Consider the following 20,122-nt stretch of genomic DNA (forward strand, 5'->3'; position numbering starts at 1 on the left):
GGGCACCGCTTACAAGCCACAGGACTCGGACATAGAAACTGGAATGAAAGGAGGCTGAACATTTCATATAAGCATAGTGGTCATAAAAGTCATCAGACAGGGAACTGACACCTGCAAATTGGACAGTTCTGACTGGAACAGGACGAATGACCATCTTAAACAGCATGTTCTCCTTAGAGAGCCCTTATTTTTGCAATTCCCTCTGCTTCCTGCTTTTAACCGATGACCTTCAGGATTCTGTTGGGTGTCTGCTGTTTGATTTACCCTTAATTAACTCAGTCGTATAACCTTTTCATCTTTTATAAGTGCCCAGAGACTTTGCCAAGGGAATTTAGTTTTAAAAGTCAAATGATAAATAAAATGATCACATACCCTTAAATATCTCATTTTAATTCTCAGCAAATGTAAATTTAAGAAACGAAATCTCCTGAATTCCAAACTTGGCTTGCATAGAGACGTGTGTGTGTGTGTGTGTGTGTGTGTGTGTGTGTGTGTGTGATTGTATGTGAATTTGGGAAAATCAAATAGTTTTTCTGCCGGTTTCTAGATCAGTGAGGGGAGCTGGATAATTAAACCTACTTCACTGACACACACTGGGCTTGAAATTATTATCCACATTTGCAGATCACTTTAAAGACCTGAATGACGGCAATCTGACTCTAGTCACTCTGATCCCTCCAGGTAGCTTGCAGCACTCTGCATTTCTCAGTAAATTATTTGTGCAGAGTTTCTGATGTTGTACTCTTGTTTTTTTAATGTGTTTGACTTCTGTGACTTTATGGAATCTGTGGTGGTATCCAGGCTTCTGTCTTGCTGGGAGGCCAGGACCTTCATCAGAGCCAACAACAAGTCCCAGTCAACATCAAATGGCTAGATGGGATCAATAGGTCCAGAAAGACCATTAGTTCACCAACACAGACACCATACTCAGCCAAACAACTATTCTTGGAGGGATGTGAGAGAAGAATAATGACAGCAGGATGTCTGGACTGTTGCTGTATGGTTAAGTGAAAAAGTATTTTGTTGTCTTTATGCTGTCGAGTCATTTCCAAACCAAAGTGACACCACAGACTTGTCTCTCCCAGAACTCCCCGCTCTCCACCTGCAATCGTTCTGGTAGTGTATCCAGAGAGTTTTTTTGATAAAAATATGGAAGTGGTTTATCATTGCCACCTTCAGCATAGTAAACTCCATTCTTCACTCTCGACTCTCTCCCATGCCGCTGCTGCCCAGCCTGAGTGAGTTTTGACTTGTAGCAGATTTCCTTCCACTCACTAGCCACTGCCCAAGCAAGGAATGGAATGGGTAGGCTTCTGCTTGACTCTCCCTCCCATAGCCAAGACTGGTAGAGTACTGGAAATTCTCCAGGTGTGACCCTGAGAGGGGCAGCAAATAAGTGGGGAAGACCAAACCAATGGTTTGGAGACATTGTGGAGCCCAGTCTTGGTGTGTAATAGCATTGTGTGGTTGGAAGTCTATTATAATCACGTTACTTATTATAGGATTTCCATTACGAAACAATTACATGTAATGAGCTGGACTCTCCTATTTGAGACATCCAAGGGTGCTACTCTACCCTCTAAAGAGTCAGAGAGGAGAAGGAAGCAGGTGCTTGGAAAGTCAATCCGTGGCCAACAACCATTTGTACTGCTTCCTCTTCCACTCCTTTCTAATAAAATTTTAAAGCCACAATGTGGAGACATCACAGAGAAAGTGGAGCAAGAGGGTTTACATTAATAACCACCCTGGGCCCTCCTGTGAGCATCTCCCCCACGTGGTATATGTGACATAGACACACAGAACTTCCTCCCACCCACCAACATCTCCAAATATCCTCATACACTGGGTCTAGCCTTCTCTCCCTACTTATTTAAGTCCAAAGAGAAATTCCTTCCTGGATTTGGAAAACAAAGCTTAGTAAAAGCTTTGTCATTCAGCATTCTCAGGCAATGAGCATCAAATGTACCAGGTAGTTAAGAGAGCTCTGGATAGCTGTGCTCAATTCATTAATCAATGTCATTAAGCATTTACTCTATCCAGAGCACTGTATACTGAGAGTACAGTAGTTTAAGTAGATGGTTCCCCTGATCTCAAGGACCTTACAATCTAGTGGGCGAGGCTGACATTAAAATAAATTACAGGTAAGAGAAGAAACCCAGTATAAGGATGTATACATAAGTGTCCTGGGGTGAGTTCCTAAGTTCTTAAGGGGGAGGACTAAGTGCATAGGTGATGCAGAAGGGAAGTTAAATAAGATGAGGAGATGAGGGATTAGTCAGGGGAGGCTTCCTGGAAGAGATGAAATTTTAGTAGGACTTGGAAGATGGTGAGAGTGGTTATCTGTCAGATATGAAAGGGGAGAGAGTTCCAGGTGGGAAGGAGGGGATGAACAAGTGATTGACTGTGATAAATTAGATTATGGCACAGTGAGTAGGGTCGGTATTAAAGGCCCAAAGTGGGAAGGGATGGGTTGTAGTGGGATATGAGCAAATTTAGCTAGGGGGAGAGAGCTGATTGCCTGCTTTTAAATGGATGGCGAGGAGTTGCTGCTTGAGAGTCTGAAGAGGGCCAAAGAAGCCTTACTGAATTATGCAATAATCTACATTTAAGCATTCCTTTTTGAAGGTTGTTCTCTCTCAGTCAGATTAGGAGAGAGTTGATGCCAATGGTCCAGGGTACTAATCTTCTACATTAGGGATTGATGGAACAAATACGCCCAAATACAGTGGAAAGGCCCTGAGAAGCTGGTTTCTAGAGTTCCATGCTGTCCCTACACGGGGCTGTCCTAGGTCCTCCTTCCTGCTCCTTTTATTTTTATTTTGTATTGATCCCCATCTTCCTGGAATAATAATAATAATGTTGGTATTTGTTAAGTGCTTACTATGTGCAGAGCACTGTTCTAAGTGCTGGGGTAGATACAGGGTAATGAGGTTGTCCCATGTGAGGCTCACAGTTAATCCCCATTTTACAGATGAGGTAACTGAGGCACAGAGAAGTTAAATGACTTGCCCACAGTCACACAGCTGACAAGTGGCAGAGTCAGGATTCAAACCCATGTCCTCTGATTCCCAAGCCTGGGCTCTTTCCACTGAGCCACACTGCTTCTCTAACCCGTTCTGGGCAGGGAACATGTCTATCAACTTGCTTTTTGTTGTTGTTGTTGTTTTTATAATGGTATTTGTTAAGCATTTACTATGTGCCAGGCACTGTACTAAGTGCTGGGGTAAATGCAAGCTAATCAGGTTGGACACAATCCCTGTCCCAGATGGGTTTACAATCTTAATCCCCATTTTACAGATGAGGAAACTGATGCACAGAGAAGTTAAGTGACATGTCCTAGGTCACACAGCAGACAGTGGCAGAGCTGGAACTAGAACCCAGATCCTTCTGACTCCCAGGCCTGTGCTCTATCCTCTAGGTCATGCAGCCTCACGCTGTTGTATTGAACTCTACCAAGGACTTAGTACGGTGCTCTTCACACAATAAGCACTTGGGAAAAACCATTGATGGATTTTGTGTTTCCATTGCTCTGTTTCCTCCTTGAAAGTCTTTCACCAGCCCCATTACTGCTCCATTACTTTTATATGGTGAGCCCCATGAGGGACAGGGCCCTGTGTAATGTTCACCCTTATCTTTTTTCCCACACTAAATAGGAAGGGTGTGGCCTAGTGAAAAAAGCCTGGGTTTGGAAGATAGAGGACAGTTCTCATCCATCTCTGCCACTTGCTTGCTGCATGACCTTGAACAAGTCACTTAACTTTTCTGAACCTCAGTTTCCTCAACTGCGAAATGGGAATTCAATCCCTGTTCTCCCTCCTACTTAGACTGTGAGCCCCATGTGGAACAGGGAGTTTCTCTGACCTGATTAACCTGTATCTACCCCAGCATTTAAACCAGTGCTGGACACATCATAAGTGTTTACGAATACCAGAGTTAATAATTATAAGTGCTTAATAAATACAACTAATATTACTCATGCTACTACTAGAGTTTGTAGACCATAAAGTTCCAGATAACTAAGAACTTACTTAACGTATCCTGTTCTTTTCCTTGCCAATGATCCGAGTAGTTTGTTTTATTTCAGAGAACCTTTCCTAAATCAAAACGAATGATGTTTAAAGGAGTGCATGAACCCAAACTTTTCATACTAACCATTTGTATAGAAAGGATGCGATACTAGGTTCTGTCAAAGAGGAAACGTCTTCAGAGTATAATTAACCTGATCAAATTGAATTTTTATCTATTTAATTCCTTGGAATCTACCCTCTGTGTATTTACTGTCTTGTGTTCACAAGAAGTACATTGTTTTGTTCTGAAATAATATCATTCGCTGCAACTTTGTTACAAATCATAGCCCTTCGGGGGGGATTAGTCAGCAGTGTTATGTAATGAAATCTAAAAAGAATTCTAGGCAGTATCATTGGTGATTAATCACATATATTTCTCAAATAGAGTTTTCTTTCCTGTTGCCCACATTTCACACATACTCTTCAGCCTCTGGAGACAAAGCTCAGTTTATCTGGAGGTTGGCAATAACAACGTGGGCTGTGAAGGTGAAGAGGAGAAAAGCCAAGCCTCTTTATTAAGCTGCCAGAGGTGAAAATAAAGCCCCAGAGAATGAGCATTGCCAGCTAAAAGACAACCTTCTCTCTGTAGGAAGGAGGACAACAAACACACACACACACACACCACACACACACAAATACAAACCTGCAATAGTTAGAATTTTAATTGACCAACTTTCAATGAACAATTCCTAAACCTTTCAAAATGTGAGTCCAAAATGGTCTTTTTGAAATAGTTGCTCTCTGTTCCGGGATTAACCCGATGGACAGTGCACTGATCTGGGAATCAGGAGGTCTGGCTCAGTGCCTGGTTCAGTTCACTGGGCCTCTGCTGTAATGGGTGAAGATTTCTGATCAGAGGCCACCTCACACATTCCACGAGGGGGCAGAGCCAGAAAGAATCCTGAAAAATGACTCAGGACCCAAGATTTATCCATCATTCTCTAAGACAAACTCCATCATCATATTTTTTTTTTTGTCTCAGACACAGTTCAGGTGATCTCCAAATGGCCAACAGGGCATTGAAAGCAAAAAAGTGTTCATAACTATCTCTTCCAACATATGGAACTTAGTGGAAAGAGCACAGGCTTGGGAGTCAGAGAACGTGGGTTCTAATCCTGGCTCCACCACTTGCCTGCTGTGTGGTCTTGGGCACAGTGCCTCAGTTACCTTATCTGTAAAATGGGGATTAAGACTATGAGTCCCATGTGGGACAACCTGGTTACCTGCCACCCCAGTGCTTAGAACAGTGCTTGTCACATAGTAAGTGCTTAACAAATACCATAATTATCATTATTATTATTATTATCATTTATTCCAACACAATTATCTCTTGAACAAATGCTGCTCAGGAGAACTCTGTGAGCTGGGTTATCCATAATTCTATTTATCCACCGACTGGTTCCTTTTGACTAGTGTGTATGTTTTGAGGGGTTAGTGTTTGTATGTGTGCATATATTAGCCTTCTACTATGAGAAGCAGTGTGGCTCAGTGGAAAGAGCCCAGGCTTGGGAGTCAGAGGTTGTGGGTTCTAATCCCACCTCTGCCATTTATCAGCTGTGTGACTTTGGGCAAGTCACTTCACCTCTCTGTGCCTCAGTTACCTCATCTGTTAAAATGGGAATTAAGACTGTGAGGAGCCCCACGTGAGACAACCTATTTAACTTGTATCAACCCAGTGCCTAGAACATTGCTTGGCACATAGTAAGCACTTAACAAATATCGAAATTATTATTATTATTGTATCAGCCTTCTTTATCTTCAAAGATGACACTGCTTCGGGGGGCGGGGGGTGGGGATTATGGTTGTGTTGCAGTCCTCTAAACTCTAAGTTCCATGTGGGCAAGGAATAATAATAATAATAATGTTGGTATTTGTTAAGCGCTTATTATATGCAGAGCACTGTTCTAAGCGCTGGGGTAGATACAGGGTAATCAGGTTGCCCCACATGAGGCACACAGTCTTCATCCCCATTTTTTACAGATGAGGTAACTGAGGCACAGAGAAGTGAAGTGAAGTGAAGGAATGTATCTACCAACTCTGTTAATAATAATAATAATAGTGAGAATGACAGTGTTTGTTTTACTCTTACTATGTTTCAAGCACTGTTCTAAGTGCTGGTGTAGAAACAAGTAAATCAGACTGGACACAGTTTCTGTCCCATTTGGGGTTCACATTCTAACTAGAAGGAAGGACAGGTATTGAAACCCTACTATATAGTTGAGAAAACTGAGGCACATCATCATCATCAATAATACTTATTGGCACAGAGAAGTTTTCATCTGTCCTAGGTCACACAGCAGGCAAGTGGTGGAGCCAGAATTAGAACCCAATCCTCAGGCTCCCAAACCCATGCTCTTTCCAATAAGCCAATCTGCTAATTAGCCTTTCCTTTTAACCCAGGAAAGGCACATATCAAATAATTTAAAATTGTGGTTGGGTATTAGCGTTGAGATTTTATGCAGTAAATCCCAACATTGGTGTCTCCATGCAACCTGGAAATTATGTGCTTCCTGAAACTAAATTTCAAAAAGATCTGAAAGCATATACATGCTAATCATAATGAAAAATTAGTAACACATTCTTTATCATTTCAAGGATAAAATAGGCTGCTCAGCATTGTTCAAATGTCATAACGTGGGACTTGTTTGAGCACAGAAATGATACAAAAGGATCAAACTTTTATGAAGCTGAGTCTCACCATTAAAGAGGTTGAACAGTTGAAATAGAATTAAAATGAAGAAATGATTTTTCCTTTTAGTGACAAAAATAAGAAAAAAAAAAGCTCAAAATATACCAGAAGGTAGAAAGGTTGTTCAAAAGAAAGACTAGCATTGTTGTTTTAGCATTAAAAGTCTACTCTATTGCTCCAAAACCAAGTCAGTTCTGAATTTAAGACACCTTCCATAGGATCTGACATTTCCAAAGGAAAAATTATTCAAAATCATTTTTCTTTCTAGCCACCTTTCCTTAAACCTTGATGTATCTTTCACATTTCTTTGTCTCTGTAATACACATCTAGTTTATTTTTGACAAAAAAATAACACAAAACTAGTTCTCATTCTCCCCTTACATTGAGGCTGAGCAGCATTGTGAGAAATCTGCTTAGATACTTGTCATTGTTTCAAACGGTGTCTTTCACCTATTGTAAATACACTAAATGCCACATTAAATGCAAAAATAAAAATTAAACCAACCAAAAACCCTTCCCTTCCCTTTCAGTGACTTATAGGAGCTTTAGGAGCCCCTGATTCAGAAAAATGTTAAAGTGATTGATTTCTTAATTAAATGAAATCATAATTAAGTAAATCATTTTGAAAACTCTGAAGTGTTGAATTGTAATGTGTGAAGGAAGTGTGAACAGTGAATGCTGCAGCATGGAGGAAATCTTTATTTTCCAGTCAATCCTTAAATATGCAGAAGAGTATTCTGGTCTCAAATCCTTTATTTTCTTTACCTTCATTTCAGGCCAGCAGAATTCTATACCAGTTGAAATTTTATCAGAATTATCTCTCCTGGTCATGGAATGGCCTATAAAACACAATCTATCTCATCCAGTTTCCAGCCAGAATTTCAGAGAGTGTTCTCCCTTTTTAAATGAGTCTTTTGGCAGGGACCTTTAACAAATAAACCTAATTCTACCTACTTTTCGTGGCATGGGGAGCTTCATCATGCAAGTGGGGGCTTCCAGGCACTTTCCTAGCAGCCCTTGTATTTCCCCAAGACTGCCTACTTTCAGAATGAGATGCTACCCACAGCATATCTGAGCAGGAGACCAATAAAGAAAATAAGAATATATATATGTACATATATAAATGCTTTTGTGTGGTTTACAGGGTCCACCATAGTGTTCATTCATTCATTCATTCATTCATTCATTCGATTGTATTTATTGAGCGCTTACTATGTGCAGAGCACTATACTAAGGGCTTGAAATGTACAACTCGGAAACAGAGACAATCCCTGCCCAACAACAGGCTCACAGTCTGAACAGGGGAGACAGACAACAAAACAAAACAAGTAGTCAGGCATCAATACCCTCAGATAAATAGAATCATAGATAGATACACATCATTAACAAAATAAATAGAGTAATAAATAATATATACAAATATGCACAAGTGCTGTGGGGAGCGGAAGGGGGAAAAGCAGAGGGAGGAAGTAGCGGGAATGGGGAGGAGAGGAGGGGCAGAAAGAAAGGGAGGGCTCAGTCTGGGAAGGCCTCCTGGAAGAGGTGAGCTCTCAGTAGGGCTTTGAAGAGGGGAAAAGAGTTCGTTTGGTGGATATGAGGAGGGAGGGCATTCCAGGTCAGCGGTAGGATGTGGGCCAGGGATCGACGGAGGGACAGGCGAGAATGAGGGACTGTGAGGTTAGTGGCAGAGGAGTGGAGTGTACGGAGTGGGCTGTAGAAGGAGAGAAGGGAGGTGAGTTAAGAGCTTTGAAGCCAAGAGTGAGGAGTTTTTGTTTCATGTGAAGGTGGATAGGCAACCACTGGAGGGTTTTCAGGAGGGGAGTGACATGCCCAGAGTGTTTCTGTAGGAAGATAATTCAGGCAGCGGAATGAAGAATAGACTGGAGCGGGGAGAGACAGGAGGATGGGAGATCAGAGAGGAGGATGATGCAGTAATCCAGTCAGGATATTATGAGAGCTTGTACCAGCAAGGTGGCAGTTTGGATGGAAAGGAAAGGGCGGATCTTGGCGATGTTGTGAAGGTGAGACCAGCAGGTTTTGGCAACGGATTGATGTGTGGGGTAAATGAGAGAGCAGAGTCAAGGATGATTCCAAGGTTGCAGACCTGTGAGATGGGAAGGATGGTAGTGTCGTCCACAGTGACAGAGAAGTCAGGGAGGGAACAGGTTTTGGGAGGGAAGGTAAGGAGCTCAGTCTTGGTCATGTTGAGTTTTAGGTGGCGGGTGGACATCCAGATGGAGACATCCTGAAACCAGGAGGAGATATGAGCCTGGAGGGAGGGGGAGAGAACAGGGGAGGAGATATAGATTTGGGTGTCATCTGCGTAGAAATGATAGTTGAAGATGTGGGAGCAAATGAGTTTACAAAATGAGAGAATATAGATAGGGAACAGAAGGGGGCCAAGAACTGACCCTTGAGGAACCCCTACAATTAGTGGATGGGAGGGGGAGGAGGAGCCCGTGAAGGAGAATGAATGGCCAGAGAGATGAGGAGAACCAGGAGAGGATAGAGTCTATGAAGCCAAGGTAGGATAAAGTGTTGAGGAGAAGAGGATGGTCAACAGTGTCAAAGGCAGCTGAGAGTTTAGTGGAATGTGCATCTGTGTTTACAAAATGGTGGGAGTTTTGCTCTGCTGATCAAAAACATTGCAGTCTTCCAGGAATGGAAGAACTACCTTCCCTCCCCATCACCCGGGACCCCTGATCCCAGCATGCTTTGTTCACATCATGCCATGGAAATAGAAGTTCCTCCTGAGGGCTCTCAGACTCCTTCCACTGAAGCTGAACGAGACATCCGGTAACTGCAACCTTGCCCCTCCCTTTGAGCTTTCAGCAAGGGGCCTGAAATTCATCTCTCCTAGACAGAACACCCTACTGACTTTTATTTTGGTTTTATATACATATATATACCATAAATATGGTTATATATACCTTATTTATTTATTTATTTATTTATTTATTTATTTATATTTGTACTTGTCTTTTCTACTTTTTAGTGTTTGATTGTTTCACTGGATCTGATGTGACTGCCTTCAATCCCTTGTCCCCTAATTATATTCACAGATTCTCAGCCCCCTGAGGGACAGGGTCCGGGTCTAATTTCTACCTTTGTATTCTTTCCCAGTGCTAGTACAATGCTCTGAACACAGTAAATGCTTGATGAATACAATTACTACTAGTAATGGAAGGTGAATTATTTGCTCCAACAAGAGGTTGGTTGAATAAAGCATTGTTATCCTCTGGAAACAGAATCTGCCTAGATTGAAATTAGAGGACTGGGTAGGAGGGACTGGAGGGGGAATTTCTACTTCTGTGACACATGGCTAAATGGAAAGCAGAAACTCCTTTCTACTTACCAGCTCTCTTCTCCCACTGCACAGTAGCTCATGCTCTCCTCTCCTCCCGGCTAATTTACTCACTGTGCTGCATTCTCAAGTTTCCCTCTCCCTACGTTTTGTCCTTACCGTGTCTCTTATCTGGTACTTCCTCACCCCTCAAACCCAACAGATAACTGATTACTCCATTTATAAAGCCTTCCAGAAAACACATCTTCTCACCCCCTGACCACTTGTGAATTCACAATTTCCCTTAGCAATAATGTATGTATCTTAAATAACGTCATTCAAGTAATCATTCATGTGTGAATCATATTTTACACATTCTTTCTATCTGAAAATTATTTCAATTTCTGTCTTCACCACTAGACTGTCTCCTAACTCTATTGTGCTTTCCCAGCAATTACTTCAGAGCATGTACACCATAGGTGTCCAATAAAGAATACTGACTGATTAATGGGATAACACAAATGAGCACTGTTTAACATCATCAAAAATGTATTGAGCACCTAGAATGTGCTTAGATCTGAAGTAAGAGTTTGGAGACATGTGAAGAAAAACGGAACAAAAGGCATTCTCCCCTGGGGAAGGCAATGCAGCTTCTCATAAGGCTAGGAGTCAAGAGATCTTGTTTTAATTCTAGCCCTACACTGATCTACTGTATGACTTTAAGCTAGTCATTTAATTGCTCTCAGCTTCCGCTTTCTGGTCTGTAAAATAGGATGACATCATCTCTCCCCATGTCTTAAATTATGAACCACATATTGGACAGGGTCTTTGTAATCTGATGATGGTGTATCTGCCCCAGAGTTTAAGTCCCACTCTGTGGGACTGTAGAGGACACCTGAGGAAGCAAGGCTTCCACGTAATTGTACCAAGGGGATGTTGACTTCTCTTCACTCCCACCATTTCAAGTGCACTGTGAACCCAGAACGAGAACAGGGGTTGGAACTGGAGATTGCTGTTCTACTCCTGGCCCCTACTGGTGGGGCACAGCCTCCGCCGGAGTCCTGTGTGGGTGAGCCATCTCCCCTTTGCTGCTCCTGTGTATTAAAACTGCTTCTCCTCTGAACTCTCACAGCCCGCAGTTCAGCAGCAGCAGCAGCAGCAAGAGCACTGAAAGCAGGTGAGGTAAGAGGGCTACCTAAGATCTGGGAGGTGGCTCACTGGGAAGGGGATATGGCTGGGACCTGGCCTTGAGGAACTAAACAGTGAGAGCAGCAGAGGTGATGGAAGAGGATGCCATTGAGGGGATCTTCCCTGCTCCCAAATAGGTGTGCTGTGCTGAGGGGCTGCCTGCCCACTTTGCCCGGTGCTGGGGCTCCAGAATCCCAGGCAAGAAACTGTGGTAGTGGGGCCAGGCCCCTTCCACAGTAGCATCAGCCAAATGCTGCCTGACCCAGCAGCGCTTGACTGTTCAATTGGACTCACACACCAAGATGGCGCCTGATTCATTCATTCATTCAATAGTCTTTATTGAGCGCTTACTATGAGCAGAGCACTGTACTAAGCCCTTGGAATGTACAGTTCAGCAACAGATAGAGACAATCCCTGCCCAATGACGGGCTCACAGTCTAATCGGGGGAATCAGACAGACAAAAACAAGATAACAATCACAATAAATAGAATCAAGGGGATGTACACCTCATTAACAAAATAAATAGGGTAATAAAAGTATATACAAATGAGCACAGTGCTGAGAGGAAGGAAAGGGAGAGGGGTAGGAGCAGAGGGAAAGGGGGCTTAGCTGAGGGAGGTGAAGGGGCAAAAGGGGAGGAGCCGAGGGTCGGGGGGTGGTGGAGAGGGAGCAGAGGGAAAGCGGTAGCTCAGTCTGGGAAGTCGTATTGGAGGAGGTGAGCTCTCAGTAGGGCCTTGAAGAGGGGAAGAGATGAATCCCCTGCAGGAAAGAAGGACACTTCTCAAAGGGTTTTGGAGTCGGGGCATGAGACATGGCTTTCTAGCTGGATGTGCTTCATTTTCTCACAGTTCTGTCCTCCTCTCCTTCTCCCTCAAGGTGCTCACACCGAGCCCCAGTGCCTGGCCCAGGGTCCCAGAGTTGCAGTGGAGCAAGAGAAAAAGCACTGGTGAGTTCCTCTTATTTCCTCTTCCACGAAACTTTTTCCACTTTTATTATGGTATTCCTTAAGCACTTATTATGTGCCAAGTAGTATACTAAGCACTGGGGAATAATAATAATAATAATTGTGGTGTCTGTTAAGCGCTTACTATGAGCCAAGCACTGTTCCAAGCACTAGGATAGAGACGTAGGTTGTCCCACGTGTAATCCCCATTTTGCAGATGAGCTGAGGCCTGGAGAAGTTAAGTGACTTGCCCAAGTTCACACAGCAGACAGGTGTGGAGCTGGGAATAGAACCCACAATCTCTGACTCCCAAGCCTGTGCTCTTGCCACTAGGTCATGCTGCTTTTCCCAAGACATAAATTAGTCAGGTTGGACACAATCTATGTCCTACGTGGGGCTCACAGTATTAAACCACATTTTACAGATGAGGTAACTGAGGCAGAGAAAAGTTAAATGAATTTCCCTAGGTCACACAGTAGACAAGTGGCGGAGTCAGGATTGGAACCCAGGTCCTTCTGACTCCCAGGCCCATGCTTTTTCCACTAGGCCATGCTGTTTCCTACTTCTCTCCCCTTTCCCTCTTTAGCTCCTCTTTCTTCTTCCCTCTTTCCCTCTTCTCCCCCCTTCTTTTCTTCCCTTTCCCCTCCAGACCCTGCCCCCAAAACCCTACTCTGTAATGTCCCACTCCATTATGTTCCGCCCTAGCATTTACCTCCAAGCTCATATTGAAACATGGCTACCCTTGCTCAGGAGAGTATTGCTCAGGAGAACAGTGCTTTGCAGATAGTAAGTGCTTAACAAATGTGATTCTTATTATTATTATTGGCAAATGTTTAATAAATATTATAATGCATTAATGAATTGATCCAAGAAGCCTGGAATCTAGCAAGAAGGAATGCATTAAAACAACCAAACAGAAAAATAATGCTGGTTGTGAGCTCTCAGAAATGCACAGTGGTGGTTTCTCCCTGCACTGTGATACCCTTCAGTCCAATGGGAAAATTAGTCCAATGTTGGAAATTTTAGGAAGATAACATTTTATTCCAAGGACTAGAAGCCATAGCTTAACTAAGGCTTTAAGACTCCCTCCAACCTTTCTCTCGTTGCAGTCGACATTGGAGGAGATTGGGAATGGCCACTTCCATTTGTGTGGAAATTTCTACAAATTCCCATTTGTTGAAATGATTTTACCGTTGGATGACATGTAGACTGTCCTCTCTAAACTGTTTGCTCATTGTGAGCAGAGGATGTGGCTACCAACTCTGTTGTACTCTTCCAAGTGCTTAGTACAGTGCTCTCCACCCAGTAAGCACTCAATATGATTGATTGATGGCTTGATTGATGGATTGGAAAAAAATCACAACTTTTAAAGTTTTGAAGACTAAACTATTTCTAGAGTTAAACACTATCATATTCCTGAGTCAAGGTCGAAAACTTTATAATATACTATCTTTCCTAATTCGATATTTCATCATCATCATCAGCTTTTGTACCATCATTATTGGCTTAGACATTAAAGCAATCAATTAATGTTTTTTATTGTAAACCTATAGTTGCAGATAGAGGTGGGGCATTCTGTGAGAGATGTGTCTATGGTGTCACTATGGCTCAGAGATGACTCAATGGCCTAAAACAAGACAAATAGTGTGCAAAACAAGGTAGGAAGCACTCCAAGGGAGCACAACAGAATCAAAAGTCTCTATCCCCGCAGAGTTCATAGTCCAATGATCAAGTTAATTAATTAAACTTGTGTTAGATAAGGTACCTGTCTTCCGGAAGTTTACAGTCTGTGATCTCCCAACCTCCTTTCTCTCCCCACTTCAATCTGTACTTCACTCTCCTGCCTGGATTATCTTTCTACAGAAATGCTCTGGGCATGTCACCCCACCACCCTGTCAAAAATCTCCAGTGGTTGCCAATCAACCTCCATATCAAGCAAAAACTACTCATTATTGGCTTCAAAGTTCTCCATCACCTTGCCCTCTCCTACCTCACCTCCCTTCTCTCCTTCTAGAGCCCAGCCCTCACACTCTGCTTCTCTCACTGTGCCTTGTTCTAACCTATTCTGCCGTTGATCCTTGGCCCACGTTGTACCTCTGCCCTGGAATGCCCTCCCTCCTCACATCCACCCAACTAAGTCACTTCCCCCTTTCAGAGTCCTACTGAAAGCTCACTTTCTCTTTTTCCCAGCCTGAGCCCTCCTTTTCCCCTGCTCCTCCTCCCCTCCCCATCACCCCAACTCCCTTCCTTTGCTCTACCCCCTCCCCACCCCACAGTACTTATGTATAAATGTATATATTCATTAGTCTATTAATTTTATTAATGGTGTGTATATATCTATAATTCTATTTATTTATTTTGATGCTATTGATGTCTGTCTACTTGTTTTTTGTTTTGTTGTCTGTCTCCCTACTTCTAGACTGCGAGCCTGTTGTTGGGTAGAGGTTGTCCCTATCAGTTGCTGAATTGTACTTTCCAAGCGCTTAGTACAGTGCTCTGCACACGGTAAGCACTCAATAAATACGATTGAATGAATGAATGAATGACAAACAGTGACTCAGAATAAACAAGTTTTAAATTAATAGATAACCTAAATAAATAAGAAGGTATTTGCAATATGTTCTGAGTAGTAACGCAATAATGGCTAGGTTGCAAATCGTCAGAGCAATTTCGCTAAAGCACACGAGGTGGCTCGAGTATTTATCAGACTGAAATGTTTAGGAACCAAATTCTGAAGTTTAGTTTACCTTTAAGGCACTGAATACTTCAGTAAAACGCAGCTCCAAATTTGATGGGGTCTTTTAAAGATGTCTTCGGTATGGAAAAGTTGTGCTCCTGTTTGTTTTTGCTGATCCTTTCCATTTTAGATATATACATGTTTTTTCCCAGGGTTTGTTTTTCAGTAGTCAGTCTTTTTGTATATTTAGGATCTCGGCACTTTCCTTTCCTCCCTCCCACTGATTGTTCTTTAAGGTAGCACATTCAGCACAAAGACATTTAAAACCCCTCTAATGTGCTATGATTCTTCCCATTCTCTCTAAATTACACTTGCAGTTATTGGAGAAAGGCAACTCCTAATACATTTCGGGGTTCATCCTTTCTGAATATTCCCCTTCCACGGCCTTCAGAATCTTGGTTATTAAAATCCTATTCTTAATCCTGCCTGCTTTGTTTCCAGAAAATCTTCCATTCTACCAATTCAGTTACCTCTCATCAAGGAAGAGACCCAGTTAGTAAATGGAAGTACAGAACATGCTAAAAGGATACATGAAGATATTTTTTTAAGGCAAATGGATAAATAACCAGTGAAGTTCCATAAAAAAGAGCAGGACTGAGTCAAATGGGCTTATTAGCATTCGAAAAGCAATTAGAAACATTAGGCCAAATCCTTGTCAGTGACTTAAGCCCAATGATCTCCCATTAAAGTCAATGGGAACTGCATGCATTTAGCTGTGGGCAAAAATTGACCCAATTTGGATAAGAATAGCATCTGCAATTATACTAGCTGCAATAAAAACCCCAAGGTCCATCAATTCTCATGCTTGAGCGAGTAGGATGATAACCAGATGATGCTAGGAAGATTCTCCCATGCCACCAGATCACGTTAATGGTCAGGTGCATGATGACTTTTTTTTTCCTTTTGCTTCCCCTTAATAATCTGCTATTCACTAGTGCCAGACTTTGGCCACTGGAACTAATTGTCCATTTGGACTTCTCTGGCATGGCATTCCTGTTTACACCCTGCAGGCTAGAATGAGGACTTGGTGATAAACCTCACCTTTTCCTCCATGGCAGGTTGTTCATTCATACTTTTTCCCAGTTGTGTAAACCCATTCATTTCAATTCCCCGATCGAGCCTCCTTTGGTACTATTGTATCTTGAGTGAATCTAGTGCTTTTAACTTTCCAATGAGCTTTCACATCGATTATCTTGATGTTGTGAGGTAAGAAGCAGGAATTATCCCATTTTAGAAATGGGGAAACTGAGGCTCAGAGAGATAAAGTGACTACTAAGTTCACACCTGTGACTAGAACTCCGGGCTCCTTAAAATAGATTGCACTTCCTGGCCTTATTCCCTTTGAAAACAGTTTAGTTAGCATTTGAATAGCGCAATATGCCTGAGTTATTAATTTTTTTAAGGCCCTAGGATTTGGATCAATCAATTAAGAGTCTTTTATTGAGCACTTACTCTGTGCGGATCACTGTGCTAGAGGCTTGTGGGACTGAAAAAGGAGGAGGAGAAATGGAGGCAGCAGGTGTCAAGAGCTCATTCAGGGAGTTTGAGCAGGAATGGCAAGAGAGAGGTGGAAGGCAATATTCCTTTCTTGTTGGATGCAGTGGGGTTGAGAGAGAGTTTTAAAGGAGAGGAGTCATGTGAGCTTCATCTCTACTAAATAACCTGTCTGTTTTGTTTCACTTTTAAAATCATGGTCAATTTCCATCTCATCCAAAATCACATTTATAGATGTGATTTGTGAATGGAAAGAGTTTAAAGGAATTTGTTGTTTGCCTTAAAAACGCTTTCCCCATAATTAATCAATTGATCAGTGGTGTTTATTGAGCCCTTACTTTATGCAGAGCACTGTACTAAGTGCTTTGAGAGCACAATGTGACAGAATTGATAAATACAATCCCTGCCCAAAATGGGCTTACAAATTGAGAAGAGTCAGATATTTAAACAACTTACAGGTAGGGGAAATGGCAGAGTATAAGGATAAGGGTGAATAGGGTGATGACATGAGAGGATAGTCAGGGAAGGTTTCTTGGAGGAGATATGATTTTAGGAGGACTTTCAAGGTGAGGACAGTGGTGGTCTGTTGGTTATGAAGCGGTCTGGAGTTCCAGCTCAGAGGGAGAATGTGGGTATAGATGTAGGCAGTAAGATGTGAAATTGAGGTACAATGACTAGGTTGGTGTTAGGTGAATGAAATGTGCACATTGGATTATGGTAGGAGATCAGCAAGGTAAGTTAGGAGGGGGAGAATACTTAAAATCTGGTAGAAAAGAAAGAGTTTCATTTTGAGGCAGAGATGGATGGGCAATCAATGAAGGCTTTTGAGGAGTGGGAAGATGTAAACTGAACTTTGTTTTAGAAAAATGATGTGGGCAGCTAAGTGAAGTATGGACTGGAGGGGGAGAGAAAGAAAGGAGAGAGGTCATCGAAGAGGCCGATGCAGTAGTCAAGGCAGGATATGAACAGCATGGTAGCAGTTTCGATAAAAGGAAAGGGTGGGTTCTAGAGATGTTGTGAAGGAAGAATCAACAGTATTTGGTGACAGACTGAATGTACGGGTTGAATAAGAAAAATGAGATGAGGATAATGCCAAGGTTTTGGATTGATGAGACAGGGAGGATGGTGGTGGTGTCTACAGTGATGACAAAGATGCTGGGAGGACAGGGTTTAGGTGGGAAAAGGAGACTAGCTTTTTTGAACATGATAAATTTGAAGGTCAGCAGGACATCTAAGTAGAGATGTCCTGAAGGCAGGAGGAAATGCAAGACTGTAGAAAAGGAGAGGTGTCAGGGCTGGAAAAGTAGATTTGGGAATCTAATATAGTTGAAAGCATGGAAGCAAATTAGTTCTCCAAGGGAGTGAGCGTTGATGTACAAGAGGAGACCCAGAAATGAGCCTTGAGGGTGGGAGTTGGAGTTAAAGGGTAGGAGGCAGAGGTGAAAATACTGAGATAAAGTGAGAAGGAGAGGCCTGAGAAATAGAAGAACCTGAGAAATAGAAGAAGGAGAAGATAATTTCAGTGAAACTGAGGAAATTCCAAAATCCATTATTTCATTGAAAATTCTGCTTAGAATTCTAGGGAAATTATGACGACAATTAAAGATGGTCAGGTTGTCTTGTTAAAATATAGAGAAAATGTTGAAATGTAGATTAAGCTTATATGAAACACATTATCTGTACCTTCTTGAAGTCTAAATCCTTAGGAAAGTCTTGTTTAAATCTTTCAGATATATCTGAACCAGTTCCCAGGGGACACTGGTAAAATAAATTCTTGGTTTCTAAGCATTCCAGATAAAAGCACAACCTAATTAACCAGAATGATCCTCTAGGTAACCCCTAAGGATTCACAATACATGTGCCTTAGCTACATTTTAGTGGATTATGGCCATCCCTGAACACTCCTTAGGATTTTCCCTCAGCCAGTTAAAGGGGTTAATTAATGACATGGTTACGAGCTGTGTCCCCTGGCAGGTTCCTGGAGATAGGATCTGATAAATATGAATCACCTGCCAATCAAATGATGCCATCTGAAGCAGATGGTGGTGGGGGCTTTGAAACTTGATTAAAGTCCCCTCGCCCCATTTTTGTTTCTGCAAGATCAAAATCAGTATCCTTCCTGATCCCCAGCTCCACTGCCCCTTCTGCAGGAGGGTAGGAAATGGGGCCACCACATCTCTGCTCCTCAAAAGGCCGCTTACAGAAGGGTGGAAGCCAGGGGCACTGGTCCTCCATGACTTGAGAGGCTGCTGAGGGATTGGTGACAGCAGGTGCTGCCACATATCTGTGACCAGAGAAGCCACTGTGGGAGGGTGGGTGTTGCACCATCATGGCTCCATGTCCTGAGAAGCTGCTGAGGAAGGGCTGGAAGTGGAGGCTGCCATGTCGCCATGCCACAGGAAGCCAATTTGAGAGGATGGAGACACAGAGGGTCGCTGTGTCTCCATGCCCCGAAAGGCTGCTTTGGGAGGGTGGGAACTGGAGCCATACACTTCTGCACCCACAGTTGCCTTGGCTCCTTGGGGAGTGGAACTCTGGAGGGAGACACAGAGAATTATTATTATTATCATTATACTTGTTTAACAGTATGTGCCAAGCACTGTTCTAAGCTCTGGGGTAGAAGCAAGTTAATCAGGTTGGACTCAGTCCCTGTCCCACATGGGGCTGACACTCTTAATCCCCTTTTTACAGAAGAGGTAACTGAGGCCCCAAGAAGTTAAGTGATTTGCCCAAGATCACACAGCAGACATGACAGAGCTGGGATTAAAATCTAGGTCCTTCTGACTCCCAGACATGTGTTCTGTCCACTAATCCATGCTACCTCAAGAGTAGCCTCCATCTTCAAGAGATGTAGTGGACAAGACCACAATATGGTGAGTATGTCAATGCCATACTGCAAATTAGAATAATGTTCCCTTATTCCTAGTTATCTTTAAAAAAAATAACATCCTTCTGTTTAACCCACTCCAAGATCAACAAATTGTTGTCTTTGTATATGAAGGATTTATGGAAAAAAGTAAGGTCAGCCACAGCTCCGGGTCATTTGGTCAATCAGTCAACAGAATGTATTGTGCAGAGGTGTGGAGATGCATCATGAAGGGTAAAAGTAGAGGAAATTAGAAATTAATGAAATTGTGAATTTAGTAGAGCTTTGGCATTGAGGAGAACTTGCGGTCTGCCAAATTTGAAGGGCAAGAAGACTTCAGGCAAGAGCAAGCTTGCAAGCAAGAGGTCATCAGTGGGAGAGATGAGTAAAAGGCCCAGTGAGTAGGTTAGCAGGAGAAGGATGAAAAGTACAAGCTGGGCTACAGTAGGAGAGGAGAATGGAAAGCACTTACTGTGTGATGAGCATTTTGCTAAAAGCTGGGATAGGTTTAAGGTAATCACACCAGACAATGCCTGTCCCACATAAAGCCCACAGTCTGAGAGGGAGAACAGGTATTCTATTCCCAACTAACAGATGAAGAAACTAAGCTAAGCATCTTGTCCAAGGTCATGTAGCGGTTGAGTGGTGGAAAAAGGACTAGAACAAGGGTCTCATGATTCTTAGCAATGTTCTCTTTCCATTAGACCACGCTGGAGGATGAAGAGAGATGATTGAATAATTGGTGGGAAAATGAACATGGGAGCTGATGAGAAAGGAGCAGTAATATGGCTATGTAGAAAGAGGGCTGAATTATAGCTGATATAGAGGAGCAGCATGACCTAGTGGAAAAAAGC

General features: G+C 42.6%; 1 non-coding gene across 1 annotated transcript; it reads right to left on the reverse strand.

Moving 5' to 3' along the window:
* Window positions 1–1,248: 1,248 nt before the first annotated feature.
* LOC114805583 lies at window positions 1,249–1,386 on the reverse strand. Its single transcript, XR_003753554.1, has one exon. It is a non-coding gene; the product is annotated as a small nucleolar RNA SNORA7 (small nucleolar RNA).
* Window positions 1,387–20,122: the final 18,736 nt, after the last annotated feature.

The sequence above is a fragment of the Ornithorhynchus anatinus genome, chromosome 18 (assembly GCF_004115215.2).
Source record: "Ornithorhynchus anatinus isolate Pmale09 chromosome 18, mOrnAna1.pri.v4, whole genome shotgun sequence".
In the NCBI taxonomy this organism is placed as follows: Eukaryota; Metazoa; Chordata; class Mammalia; order Monotremata; family Ornithorhynchidae; genus Ornithorhynchus; species Ornithorhynchus anatinus.